At 40.5% G+C, this 13250-nt stretch overlaps 1 protein-coding gene across 18 annotated transcripts in view; it reads left to right on the top strand.

The window, feature by feature from the left end:
* The window catches only part of CHL1 (cell adhesion molecule L1 like), a 301991-nt gene that overhangs the window by 98217 nt on the left and 190524 nt on the right, over window positions 1-13250 (top strand). For 4 of the 18 annotated variants that reach the window (XM_036877835.2, XM_036877821.2, XM_057507267.1 and 1 more), the window contains exon 1: window positions 10652-10888. The exons of 5 other annotated variants lie outside the window; for them this stretch is intronic. The gene's annotated coding sequence lies outside the window, so the exon portion shown is untranslated. Of the gene's footprint in view, window positions 1-10651; window positions 10889-10939; window positions 11205-13250 lie in introns of those variants that run through there. 9 more of the 18 variants (XM_036877836.2, XM_036877822.2, XM_036877823.2 and 6 more) reach the window with 4 other exon arrangements.

Below are 13250 nucleotides of genomic sequence, written 5' to 3'. Positions count from 1 at the left end.
ATGATATTGGGTGAAATGTCATAAGAGAAACCTTTTCTTTATTCATGATAATTGTGTCTGGTCTTGAACAATCATCAGTCTAATTTGGAAATCAAAAATACCTAGGAATAAACCTTACCAAGGAAGTAAAAGACATATACTCTGAAAACTACAAGACACTCATGAGAGAAATTAAAGAAGATACCAATAAATGGAAACACATCCCGTGCTCATGGATAGGAAGAATTAATAGTCAAAATGGCCATCCTGCCTAAAGCAATCTACAGATTCAATAAAAACCCTATCAAAATACCAACAGCATTCTTCAGTGAACTAGAGCAAATAGTTCTAAAATTCATATGGAACCACAAAAGACCCCAAATAGCCAAAGCAATCCTGAGAAGGAAGAATAAAGTGGAGGGAATTATGCTCCCTGACTTCAACCTCTACTACAAAGCCACAGTAACCAAGACAATTTGGTACTGGCACAAGAACAAACCCACAGACCAATGGAACAGACTAGAGAACCCAGATATAAACCCAGATATATGGTCAATTAATATATGATAAAGGAGCCATGGACATACAGTGGGGAAATGACAGCCTCTTCAACAGTTGGTATTGGCAAAACTGGACAGCTATATGCAAGAGAATGAAACTGGATTATTGTCTAACCCCATACACACAAGTAAATTCTAAATGGATCAAAGACCTGAATGTAAGTCATGAAACAATAAAACTCTTAGAAGAAAACATAGGCAAAAATCTCTTGAATATAAACATGAGCAATGTTTTCCTGAATGCATCTCCTTGGGCAAGGGAAACAAAATAAAAAATGAACAAATTGGACCACATCATGCTAAAAGGCTTCTGTACAGCAAACGACACTATCAGCAAACAAAAAGGCATCCTACAGTATGGGAGAATATATTTATAAATGACATATATGACAAGGGGTTAACATCCAAAATGTATAAAGAACTCATTGCCTCAACACCCAAAAAGCAAATAACCCTATTACAAAATGGGTGGAGATATGAACAGACAATTCTCCAAAAAAGAAATTCAGATGGCCAACAGGCACATGAAAAGATGCTCCACATCGCTAATTATCAGGGAAATGCAAATTAAAACCACAATGAGATATCACCTCACACCAGTTAGGATGGCCAACATAGAAAAGAATCGGAACAACAAATGCTGGCGAGGATGCTGAGAAAGGGGAACCTTCCTACACTGCTGGTGGGAACGTAAGCTAGTTCAATCATTGTGGAAAGCAATATGGAGGTTCCTCAAAAAACTAAAAATAGAAATACCATTTGACCCAGAAATTCCACTCCTTGGAATTTACCCTAAGAATGCCAGAGCCTGGTTTGAAAAAGACATATGCACCCCTATGTTTATCACAGCACTATTTACAATAGCCAATAAATGGAAGCAACCTAAGTTCCATCAGTAGATGAATGGATAAAGAAGATGTGGTACATATACACAATGGAGTATTATTCAGCCATAAGAAGAAAACAAAACCTACCATTTTCAACAACATGGATGGAGCTAGAGGGTATTATGCTCAGTGAAATAAGCCAGGTGGAGAAAGACAAGTACCAAATGATTTCACTCATCTGCGGAGCATAAGAAAAAAGCAAAAACTGAAGGAACAAAACAGCAGCAGACTCACAGAACCCAAGAATGGACTAACAGTTGCCAAAGGGAAAGGGACTGGAGGGGTGGGTGGGAAAGGAGGGATAAGGGGAATAAGGGGCATTACGATTAGCACACATAATGTAGCGGGGGGGCACAGGGAAGGCAGTATAGCACAGAGAAGACAAGTAGTGATTCTATAGCATCTTACTATGCTGATGGACAGTGACTATAATGGGGTATGTGGTGGGGACTTGATAATTGGGGGAATCTAGTAACGACAATGTTGCTCATGTAATTGTATATTAATGGTACCAAAATTAAAAAATAGCAAAGAAAACATATTCAAAGTCCAGAATTATTGTTAATCCCCTTATGTATAAGGTATTTAGCAATTAATCAGTCCTAGACTTTTACACCAAAAACAGTTTTGCTTTGGGGATACGTAATAGAAAAAACACATTATGCTGAGCAGAGAGTTGTTTTGTACTTCTTCTTAAGCAATTCATTCAAATTTAGATAAATTTTAAGTTCCAGTATTTTATTTTTAAATGGACTAGCTCTATCCAATTTTGTTTTCCAATACAAATGGTTAAATGTTCTACATTCTAATCATAATTTAATGATCCCTTCCTAGAGACTTTGATAATTCTCATTTTTATCTAATTAGGCTGATCTTTCTGCAAAATATCTGTAGGCTTCTGTAGTTGTGCTAATAATAAAAAACAGGTTGATTGACATTATGAAAGATGCTATCTTTTTATTCAGGAAATAAAGATTATGGAAAAGTATCTTCATATATGAAATATTTTTATGTATGTGTGATAATGTGTATTTTCTACTGAGTTGGGGGAATTGTCTCATTTTATCGGAAGCAATAACTAGGCTTTTTTGGTTTAAACAGTCAGGTATACTTTACGTAAATTGAAAGAAAAAGTCATATATTCACCTACCTACTTATCATTTCCAGTGCTCTCTTTATTTCTTTCTACAGAACTGAGTTTCATCTCACATCATTTCCCTTCAGCCTTAAGAACTACTTTTTGTGTTTGTTGTAGTTCATTTCTGATTGCAATAACCCTCTGTAGTTTTATCTGGAACTAACTGTATTTTGCTTTCATACTTGAATAATAGTTTCTAGGTTAATTTCTTTTTTTTTATTTCAGTGCTTTAAACTTGCTGTTCACCTGTATATACTATGCTGCTTTTCTGTCTTTCAAGGATTTCCTTTTATCTTTGTTTTTTAGCAGCTTGATTATTGTGCATCTAGGTAGGACTTTCTTTATATTAATCCTGCTGAAGATTCCTGAAATCCTTGAATCTATTAATTCCTGGCTTTCACCACATTTGGTAAATTTTCTGCCATTACTTCTTCAAATAATTTTTATGTCTCATCTCCTTCTCTTCTTTTCAGACATACTTATTAAATATTTTAAGGCTGTATTCATTTTCTACCCAACCTTTTCTCTCTCTTTCAGGTTGGAAAATTACTGCTAAACTAGGTTGTTCACTGACTGTCTTCTCTGTCACCTCCAAAGTACTGTTAAGCTAATTTAAATTTTTAAAATTCAGATACATTTTTTTTTTCAAATCTAGAATTTTCCCTTTGGTTGTTTTTTTTTAAAGAGACTCTACTCTGTTTAGTTTCCTAATTCTATATTCATTTTGAGAATATCTTCTTTTTTCCCTTGGCATAATCATAATTGTGCTTTAAATTCCTTGCCCACTCAGTCTCATGTCTGGATCATCTCAGGGTTGATCTCCACTTTCTTCTCTGAGTACAGATCATATATGTTCTATCATATGTTAAATCATTCTGGATTGTTTTCTGGGAATTATAGAGACTCTGGGAATTGTAGAGATTGTTTTCTGGGAATTATATGTTCTCCAAATAATATTGATTTCAGTTTTTTTTTAGCTGGCAGTAAATGGAGCTGTGACTGATCTACAGTCCTCTTTGCAGTGATGGCTGGAATCTCAGTTCAGCTATTTGGAGATTGCCCTACTAAATGTACATTACAGAGCATAGCCAGAGATAGGATAGCATTTTTACACAGAATCTGGGGCTCCCTCTCCCTGGCTTTCTCCTTGATGGGGTTTCCCCTCACATTTTCCAGTTGGTCTGGTTGCTCAAACTCTTTTCTTTGTTTCTTCAAGCCAGGAAGGTTTTCTTTTCCTTACTTTACCCATGCAGCATGGACAGCCGGATCATGCCCTCCAGATCCAAGCTGTAAAATCAGGAAATTCATTCAGCACTGTTCACTGCATCTAGGTGTCTACTCTCTCTAGGATCTGCCTATTGTGGGTTACTTTCTAGCACTCTCAGACATTATATTTTATGTTTTGCCTATGCTTCCTAGTTTTTATCTGCAGGAGGGTTGGTCTGAAAGAAACTGTTATTAGAAGGTCACGACTTTACATTTTAAAGAATTTCATTTATTACAAATCTTTAAAAATATAATTTTAGACTGTTTCATCATAGGGTACAGAGAAATTTTTTTAGATTGAACAATGTTGCCATTTTTGCAGTTCAGAAATGGTCAAATAGTGACTATTTCATGTGCTTCAACCTAGTAATTATGGTGTTATGTATTCATAGTTAATTTTATTATTGACTATCTGTGGCTATATAGAATTATCTGTATTTCAGGTTACTTACATTGTATGGAGTCTTAGAAGTAGACTGCCTGGGTCCAATTTATGGATATCTTTGAATTTATTGACTGTAATTGCTAATTGTATTGTTTAATTTTACTATGATAATATATAATGTAATTTCCCCCCCAAAATAGTTGCATGAATCAATGATGTCTAAAATGGTATCCATCCTAAAACTGGGTAATACAGTTATATTTGTGTTTTGCTTTTTTTTTTAGCAAAAGTATTTAATTTGGTTTTTGTTTTATGTTTATTGTTACCTACATTGAATATATTCATTAGACTTGTTAAGTTCTTAATCTCTTCTTTGGTTAACTTTATCAGAATATTTTAGGGACCTCTGGACTATTTCAAACTTTAATCATCAAATTTCCTCCTTACTCATATTTGAGACATTAAAATCTGCCTAATACTAGGAAAATTTTAAGATGGCGTCTTTATGTAAGAGAGGACATTTTGCAAACTTGTTGCACATTTATATTAGGAAAAGGAATAAGAGTCAATAAATGTTGACTTGGAGGAAATACTTATATGGGCAATACAAGTATTACATCAAACTCATGCCTGGTTATGTGTTCTTTAAAAGTTTTGGTATGAGCTTGCCAAAAACCTATTTGAGTGAGAAACACAAAGGTTATAGTGGAGCATAGAGGAACTAATGCCTATAAGATAAGGCAAATTTTTCTTGTCAGTACAAACAGGAGATTCAGAACCCTTGCTGTGAGCTTATTGCACTGTGGCATGGAGTTTTGAGTGCCTTATTGGGTTTGTTTGTCTGTTTACCATATTCTGAAAACCAACATGAAAAAAATAGATTGATAAGTCTCATTTAACCCTGAGAGAAAATAAATCCATTGCAATGCCTGCAAATAACTGAGTTATAGTTTGTGTTAACACAGCATATCACATACTAAATTTGTGATTTAAATGAATGTCTGTCAGTTAATTAATTAATTTTGCAGGAAAAAAAGTCAATTTAAAGCATAAATTATGGCCCCTAAACACTGTATGGAGAGGACTAATTGGTACATGGTTCCTTTTAAAACTGCTGAAACTATGCTCCAGAGAATGTACCATTATATCATATTATGAAAAGGTAAGTCCTTACACATGTCAGATTTATGCCAAACTTTAAACTAAGAATGCCTTAAAACAAGGATTGCATATACCTAGCCCATGAACATCATTTCTTGTATAATATAAATGACAAGCATATTAACAGATCACTGTGTCCTGCTGAACTCAGATACAGGGTTGGGAATCCTTTGGACACAGTATTTCGGTGAGAAGGTACCAATCTAATGGGTTATTTAATGAAAAGAAGACTCTTTGCCATGCACATCCCTTTTACTAAACAACCTCTCTCAGGAGAATAGTCTTACTTAGGAATCAATAATGAATAAAATTTTTTAAATCACAAGCTATAGGAAACCAGTTCAAACTATCCAATGTCAAATTGTTTTTTCACTCCCCTAGCTACAGAGTCAATACGTGTTCGAGTTTCACCTTTTAATTTTTTTTATTGAAGTATAGTTGATATACCAGTTTCAGCTTTTAATAAACAGTAGACTTTCAGCTTATTTGAAGATCTAAGTCTTTATTCTCAGGCATGCTCTTTCTCAGTAGGAAAAACAAGCAGCCAGCTTCTCCTAGCTTACAGTATGCCTCCTGAGCAATCATCAGTTTTTTCCTGATAGCTCAAGCATATGTCCAAGATAGGTCTTTCACTGGCTCCTTTTGAATCAGGTGCCTCTCATTATTCAAGTCACAATAGGCAGAGGGATGGAAAATATTTGTTGTGTGCCTGTATCACATACCTGGACCAGACATAGATAGGAAGCACTGGCATCAGCCTGAAGTCAGCCATAAAAACATAGGAGATGTCATTCACTAGGTTTGGCTGAGCTGTATAAAATGCAGATAAATGCTGGACAAGCAAAAAACAACGGATATCCACTGTAGCATCCATTCTAATTTTCTTGATGATTCTGAAATTGTCCTGATGACAGAGATTACAGTTGTAATAGTTAGGAGAAAGCCTCAACGGTTATAATAAAGAGACCCTGAAAGACCCTGGCTCAGAGGAGAGAGAGGTCCTGTTCTTCATGGCAAGTGGACTCTAATTCATAGAGTCATCCAGGGACTCAGGATAATGTTTTTTTTATTTTTCTTCCATCCTCCACATAAAGCTTTCACTATTGCAGATGAACTAGATGGACAGAGAGGAGTGAATCTAAATGATCTTTAAGTAGATGACCTGATAGTTGCCAGCAGGTTTTCTGCTCATGTCCCTTTGGTGAGCCACATTTGGTCACAAGGCAGAATGGGTAACAATCTTGAGGCCGGCGGCCATGGGCCCAGGAAGAAAAAAAAGAACAGATTGGGTGGGGGTGGGAGGACATCCAGCAGCCTGCCACACGCTCTTCTATTAAGGAGATCCACTGGGCTTCTCCTTCTTCTCTGACAGGTTTCCCATTACCCTAGGAGTGGGAGAACCTACTTCCAAAATCAGTTTGATAAAATCGAAGGAAAGGATACACTTTGATGTTCATTTTGGCTATAAGTCTAGTGTGTAAAGATGGGCCCTTATTCTTCTGATCTCACTCACTGTCTCACTATTCGGTGTTTGTCTTGTTGCTGTAGCTGAACTGGAATAAATAAAATTATCTTCCAACATGGCAGTAGCCTGTCATATTCTAAAATGATATATTAAGAATTAGTAGATCTTCCACTAAACAGTTGTACAAACTTGAGAAAGTCTGAACATTACTCCCCTCAAGCATAAAAGGAAGCTATAGAATATGAGTGAGTTACCTTCCCGACTGAAAATATTTTGTATTATGTTAGAAATGGAGAGGTTTAAATAAAATTGCCATCCTTCAAAAATTCCAGGACTTTCCCCAACAAATATGAATTTGTACTATAAATCAGTTCTCAGGCTTTTGAGATAGGACTGGACTGCATAGGACCTTGGAGCAAATCACCAATAGGAGACTAAGCTAGCTATAATAGGCAGTTGGGCATTTCTGATTGGAGGACTGGGATTATTTCTGATCTCTGCAAGTCATCAACAAATTCCTTAAAGTATGAGACAGATTTGATAACACTTAGCATTATTTTAGCTACCTAAGTATAACATTATTAGTGACCTTAAAATTACCTAACCCTTTTAAAACCCAGTGAAAGTACCTGGTTCCACGACTCGCAAAGGCTGAATCACACATTAATGACCCATGGAATGAAATACAAGCTTTTACCTTTTTATTTGTTCCAGAATTACTGCCCTTTGATCTTTAATATGTGTTCTTTTGTTCTTGTATTAAGGAACAAGTTAAAGGAGTATCGACTCTGTCAGTCTGACTCTGCATTTAACCTGGTCTTCTTTAGCTTTATTAATATCTAAGCTGGAGGTGGCAACTTTGTAATTGCAAGGTTGCCTCTGTGGAACATCCTGCTTTCTTTCCTTTTCATAGTAGTTGGCCTGAAAAACCCCTGTCGATCTGTGACTATTCAGAAGTGCTAGACTGAAATGCCATTCCCAAAACTACAGCTTTTCTGCTAAACAGTTTTTCTAGGAATGATGCCATATCACTAGCTCCTTGGCTTTGCCAGAGCCAATGCTCCTCCAACGGCCCCAGCTCTGGGAAGGATACCAAATGACGGTTCGGGCTGGGGATAGGCAGTAAATCTGCAGCCAAAGCTGAAAAAGCTCCCAGCTTGTAATACCTTTCAGCTTTCTTTCTTTTTTTTTTTCCAGACAACTGGCCTATCTCTCTCACCTTCTGCTTCTATTCAGGAAAGAACTCCTTTCTCCCCTTCATTTGTGCTTTGATAGTCCTATGTTTTTTTACATGGCCCTCCTCAATTGTGAGAGCTAAACTCACACCTTTCAAAGCTAAAGCAGTGAAACGTCCATGTGACTCATAAGCATTTGGTCTTTCTGTAGCACCCTGTGCACCTGTGTGATTGATGCGTGATAGGTTCGAATTGCTTGTTGAGTGAGAAATGGGTCTGAACAGTGTCAGACAGGAGAATGGGAGCCAAGAGAGGGTGTTAAAGCAGAGGCAGAAGGTATCTTCAGCAAATGCACTCTGGCTGAAGGCCGCTTTCCGCTCTCAGGTGCCACTTTCCTGGAAGCTGAGCTAGTGGAATTGTAAGATCCTTGGGCCAGGAAGGCCTGTATTTGTTGCCTGCCCTTGGTAATGTATGAAACGTATGAACTTACCCTTGGAGATAACAGCTATGAGATGCTTGTTGGATGTAGAAATTTAAGTCATCTGCTTCCATTTTGCATTTCTTTAAAAAGATTTCCTCTAGTTCTAAGGCTAAAATGCTTTCTCTCAAATACTGTTTTTCTTTCTTGGTTAATCATTTGTTTTCCCTCATTCTCTCTTTCCCCTCTTCCTTTTTTCCTCCTTCTTTCTTCCTTTTTTCCCTTCCTATCTTTTCTCTCTTTAATGCTCTGTCCTCATTTTCTTAAGATTTAGTTAGTTGCCCATAGTAAAGTGTTTTCTGTATATGCTGACTTAATGGCTGTCCCTAGTAAGCCATGGGTTTACCATTGGGTTAATATTTCCTCACTTATATGCAGTGTCAGAGGCTCTCAATATTTAAGAATGGACACTTAATCTTCTTGTTTCAGGCATTACCTGAAACATATTTTTAATAAATTACTGAGGGCAGGCAACAAATACAGGCTTTCTTGGTCCAAGGAACTTAGAACTCCACTAGCTCAGCTTCCCGGAAAGCTGGAACCTGAGAGCAGAAGATAGCCTTCAGCCAGAGTGCATTTGCTGAAGATACCTTCTGCTGCTTTGGTATTTTCTAATATATTTTGGGGTATTTGATTTAAAAAGAAGCAATTGGCCTTGTCTAATGAGCACTTAGAACAATGACTGATAAATAGGTGCTCCATAAATATTTGTTATCTTTTAATAATGATCCTAATGTCAAGCAAACAACTCATAGGGAAAAGAGGAGCTATATGTTTAAGAGTACTCTGTTGACCTGGCCATGAGAGAGTTCTGATTTGTTTGCTTAGAGTATGTTTACCCACAAGGTAGTCAACTCCTGAGATCAACTTGGCTTAGTGTTTCCTTGACCTTGGAAATGTTTTCCTACAGGCACATTATTTTCCCTGTTGGAATTTTATTCAATATTCTATCTTTGTTTCTACTTTAGAAAGCATGCCACGTGAATAATGATGCCTCAGGCAAAGAAATTACTCTAGCAGTACAATTTAAACTCAGGACAAATCCTGCCCTCACTTGCATTTGCAATTTGAAAACGCAATGAGTAAGAACAGGGCCCACACATGAAGTGACAGAATCAGGGCTCCAAAGTTAGCAATTATTAAAATTTAAAAGTCCATTTATTCATTTTCAAAATATTTTATTCAGTTGCTTCTGTAGCAGAATCCTGAGCTGGCTTCTCTCTTGCTGGTTGCTCACTATAGTGGCATCCAATTTAAGAGCTGTGAGCTCTAAATGTCCTCATTGTTCAAGGCCCAAATGAGAACAAAACCAGACTGTAAGGTCAATCTCACTGCCTTATTGGAGTAAAAATTAGAAGTCAACGATTTTTTTACCTTCAAAGAGAACTTAAATTCAATAGGATCTTTTTTTAAAGTGACACAGGGTGAAAATTTTGGAAAATATGATCATGGTGAGTAAAATAAATGAAAAGAATATATATCACTTAGACTGCAAAAGCCTGTAATCTTCCTGGATTAATTTTGGGATTGTAAAGTAACATTTACATTTTTTAGTGGAATTGATAAGGTATAAGTACTGGCTGTATTGGAAATGAGCACATACGGGGCTTTCTTCTACTCTCTAATAGTGACTTAATACAGAATAAATAGGGAACAGTGTGGTAAAATTACACACCATAAATATTAGGACAAAATTTTAAAAAATGTAACAGAGGAAGGTACGTAAATTTATGTATGTAATCTTTTGGCAGCTTGTGGTAGTAGCATCTTTTGTAAATTAAATAGCAAGCCCCACCACGCCTCTAAATGAGGAAGGAAAGCAAAAGGAATATTTTAAATATGCCCCTGGCACCACAACCCTCCAACAAGCAGCAAGGGGGAAAAACCAGACTGGTGCCCATGTCTGGAATAGGTACAGAGTGGAACCCTCAGGAAAGGGAGATGTTTCTTTAAAATTTCAACTTTGCAAATAAAAGGGGAAGCGACCCTAACGTCTTTTGACCACAGGTGTTGATGACTAGCAAAGTTTTGGGCTTGGTCCTTGCTTTTCACCACCAAATAAAAGTCTTAAAAGCAGAGGGAGGGGAAATCAGCGGCGTGGGTGACGGCTGGCGAGCAGAATTGCGGAAGAGCAGAGAGGCAGCCTCTGCCAGGAGGGCGTGGATCCCGGCGAGCCAGAACAGGTCGCGCGTCCTCGCGGCCGCTGCCAGCGGCGGGAGGGGCCCGGTGGCCAGACCCTTGTGCGGATCCGCTGGAAGCAGCCGGCAAGAAACTCCCCTGGATCTGCCCGGAGCTGCAGGACCCTGCTCGCGCCTCTCCCTCTCCAAGCCTGCTTCGGGGAGAAGTTTCCCCGAGGGAAGGTACGGAAAGGATCTGACCCTGGAGGCGGCTCAGGTGTGTCAGGGGTGCGGGTCTATTTGCGTCCGGCTCTCGCAGCAGCCAACTCTTTGGGCGAGATGGAGGGAGGTTAAGGGTTTGCTCCTGGGAAGAGGGGGTCCACCCATTGTGGGTAGGATATGGTGCGCCATTAGGGCGCAGTCCTCGCCCAAAGTGGGGTGGTCCGAGGTCCCTCAGCCCTAGCCCCCAAGAGGAACTCCCGTTCCCACCCCACGCCCTGGTGCCTGAGGCTGGCTTCTGACTGCCCCGCCTCAGGCGGATGGGGTAAAGCGGGTCCTCGCAGCCTCCAGCCCCACTTTGCTTCTGGTCGCCGGTAGGTTGGCCCTCTGCCTTTCCTCCAGTCCCCCTCACCTCCGGGCCCCTGGAGGGGATTCCACACCTGTGTGGGGATTCTAGCCCCGTCTCCGGGGGGAATCGAGGTCCAGCGGGGTTTGGGGTCGGTCCTGGTCTCACTACTCGCTGCCTCGGACCTTCCCTTCGGTCTCTTACGCCCCCCTTATTGCTCCCACTCTCGGGAGAATTGCAGATCCCGGTGGGGTTCCATGCACGCCGCCAGCTTGAAAAGGGAAATCTGTGAACAGCGGGGTTGATTGGGGCAATAAAATGGGGATGGTTGGGGCGAGAAATGCTTCACTTCCCCGGACCACCGAGGGCCGAGGTGGCAGGCGGGGGCGTGGCTGCCATGGCTCCCTGGTAGCCGGGCTGGGGGAGCTAGAGATGCCAGTCACGGATGGTCCCTTCTTCCTCTTTGTGCCTCTCTCTACAGTTTTTTTTTTCTTTTCTTGAGTGAGGGTGCGTGGGGAGGGAGAAAGTGATTAATTTGGAGAGCAGGGATTGGAGCCGGGAGGCTGGGGAGCGCCGGCCCCTTCATCCCACTCCTCTCGCTCGCTAAGAGCCTCACTTTCTCAGGCAGCGGCAGGGCTGAGGAATTCCTGCGAAAAGCCAGGGTTGGAAAAGCCGCCACCGCACGGGCCCAGGTACCCACGCGGCGAGCCGCGCCCTGGGGGGTGGTCACGCTGTCAGCCTCGAAGGCTGGCAGGGGAAGGGATGGGAGGCGAGACGCCTAGGACAGGTGTGTAGTGGCACAGCAGGGCGGCGTTGAGGGGAGGGAGCCGCTCGGCTCAGCCTACCGCGAGGGGCGCCGCGGGTCTGCCCGCTGGGGGAAGCCGCCCTGGAGCCCCCGAGCCGGCAAGTGGTCGGCGGGGCCCGCGCGTGCGCGATGGCGCGCTCGCTGGGACGCCCGTGGTGGGGCGAGGCACGCGTGCGCGGAGGTGGGCAACCGGTAAGCCACCTGGGTTCGCGCGAGGCATTGCCGCTCAGAGCGCCCAGGTGGGTTCGATTTCCAGCTCCGACATCTGTGATGTGTGATTTTGGCGGAGCCATTTAGCTACCCGGTGTTTGTTTCCCCTTTTAAATGTTAGGGATAATAACACTATCTTCCTTAATGGATTTTTGCACGACTGTAATGATTTAATCCAAGTACACCATTTAGTCCAGTGTCTGATGCTTAATGAGCACTGAAAAGTTAGTTATGGTTGCTGATCGTGTTACTGTTGCTGTTTCTTCTCAATTTAATTAGATGCGGTGCTTTCTCATTTCTGTGCATCTTCACTGAAGACCTAGTACTGTGTTTTCTAATTTTGGAGAATATCAATTGACAATACTACTACTAACCAGTCCAACTGCCACAGAGCTCTGGATGCAGCAGAATGGAAGACATAAACTGACCAACTGCTGGTCAAGGTGTCTTGTCAGTACAGTGATGAAGAAAGAAGCTTAGAAAGCTATTTAGGGAAATTTAGTGATAGGGTTGGGGGGAAAGTTTATTTTATGGCTTTGTGTGTAAGGCTGTTTCCTCTTTTACTTGCTGATGCTGGAGTTGAATTTGTCTTAATTTCGGTTTATTTGTGTTGGACCACCCTATGGCCTTCATAATTTAACTTGCTTCTAGAAGTTTAGTATAACCTGTCTCTTCATTTTATGGCGTTAAGTGCTGCAGTGGGTTCACCTCTAGGAATGACAGTCCTTATGAACTCCTGAATACTGTCAGTGAATAAATAGAGACAAATAGTTATTTCTGGGCAGGTGTGAGTACTGGTGTTGATAGTTAATTAAAAATCTCTTTCAGGGAATATTGTACCCATATCACTGCAAAAGTGCAGGACTATGATGATTAATAATCTCCTCTGTTGCATCTATGCTTATGGGCCCTTTTCTTTAAAGAAAAGGCTCTCCTTGTTTATTGCTACCTCCTTTTGTGTAGGTGTTCCAACTTAACCTGGTGATGAGCAAGCCATACACAAATGGACTTAATTGCAGGTCGGATAGGATTTGATTTTGCACATATTTATTACCTTAA

This window comes from Manis pentadactyla, chromosome 1 (assembly GCF_030020395.1).
Source record: "Manis pentadactyla isolate mManPen7 chromosome 1, mManPen7.hap1, whole genome shotgun sequence".
Taxonomy (NCBI): domain Eukaryota; kingdom Metazoa; phylum Chordata; class Mammalia; order Pholidota; family Manidae; genus Manis; species Manis pentadactyla.
Note: the sequence above shows the minus strand (reverse complement) of the source record. Positions and strands in the feature narration are given on the sequence as shown.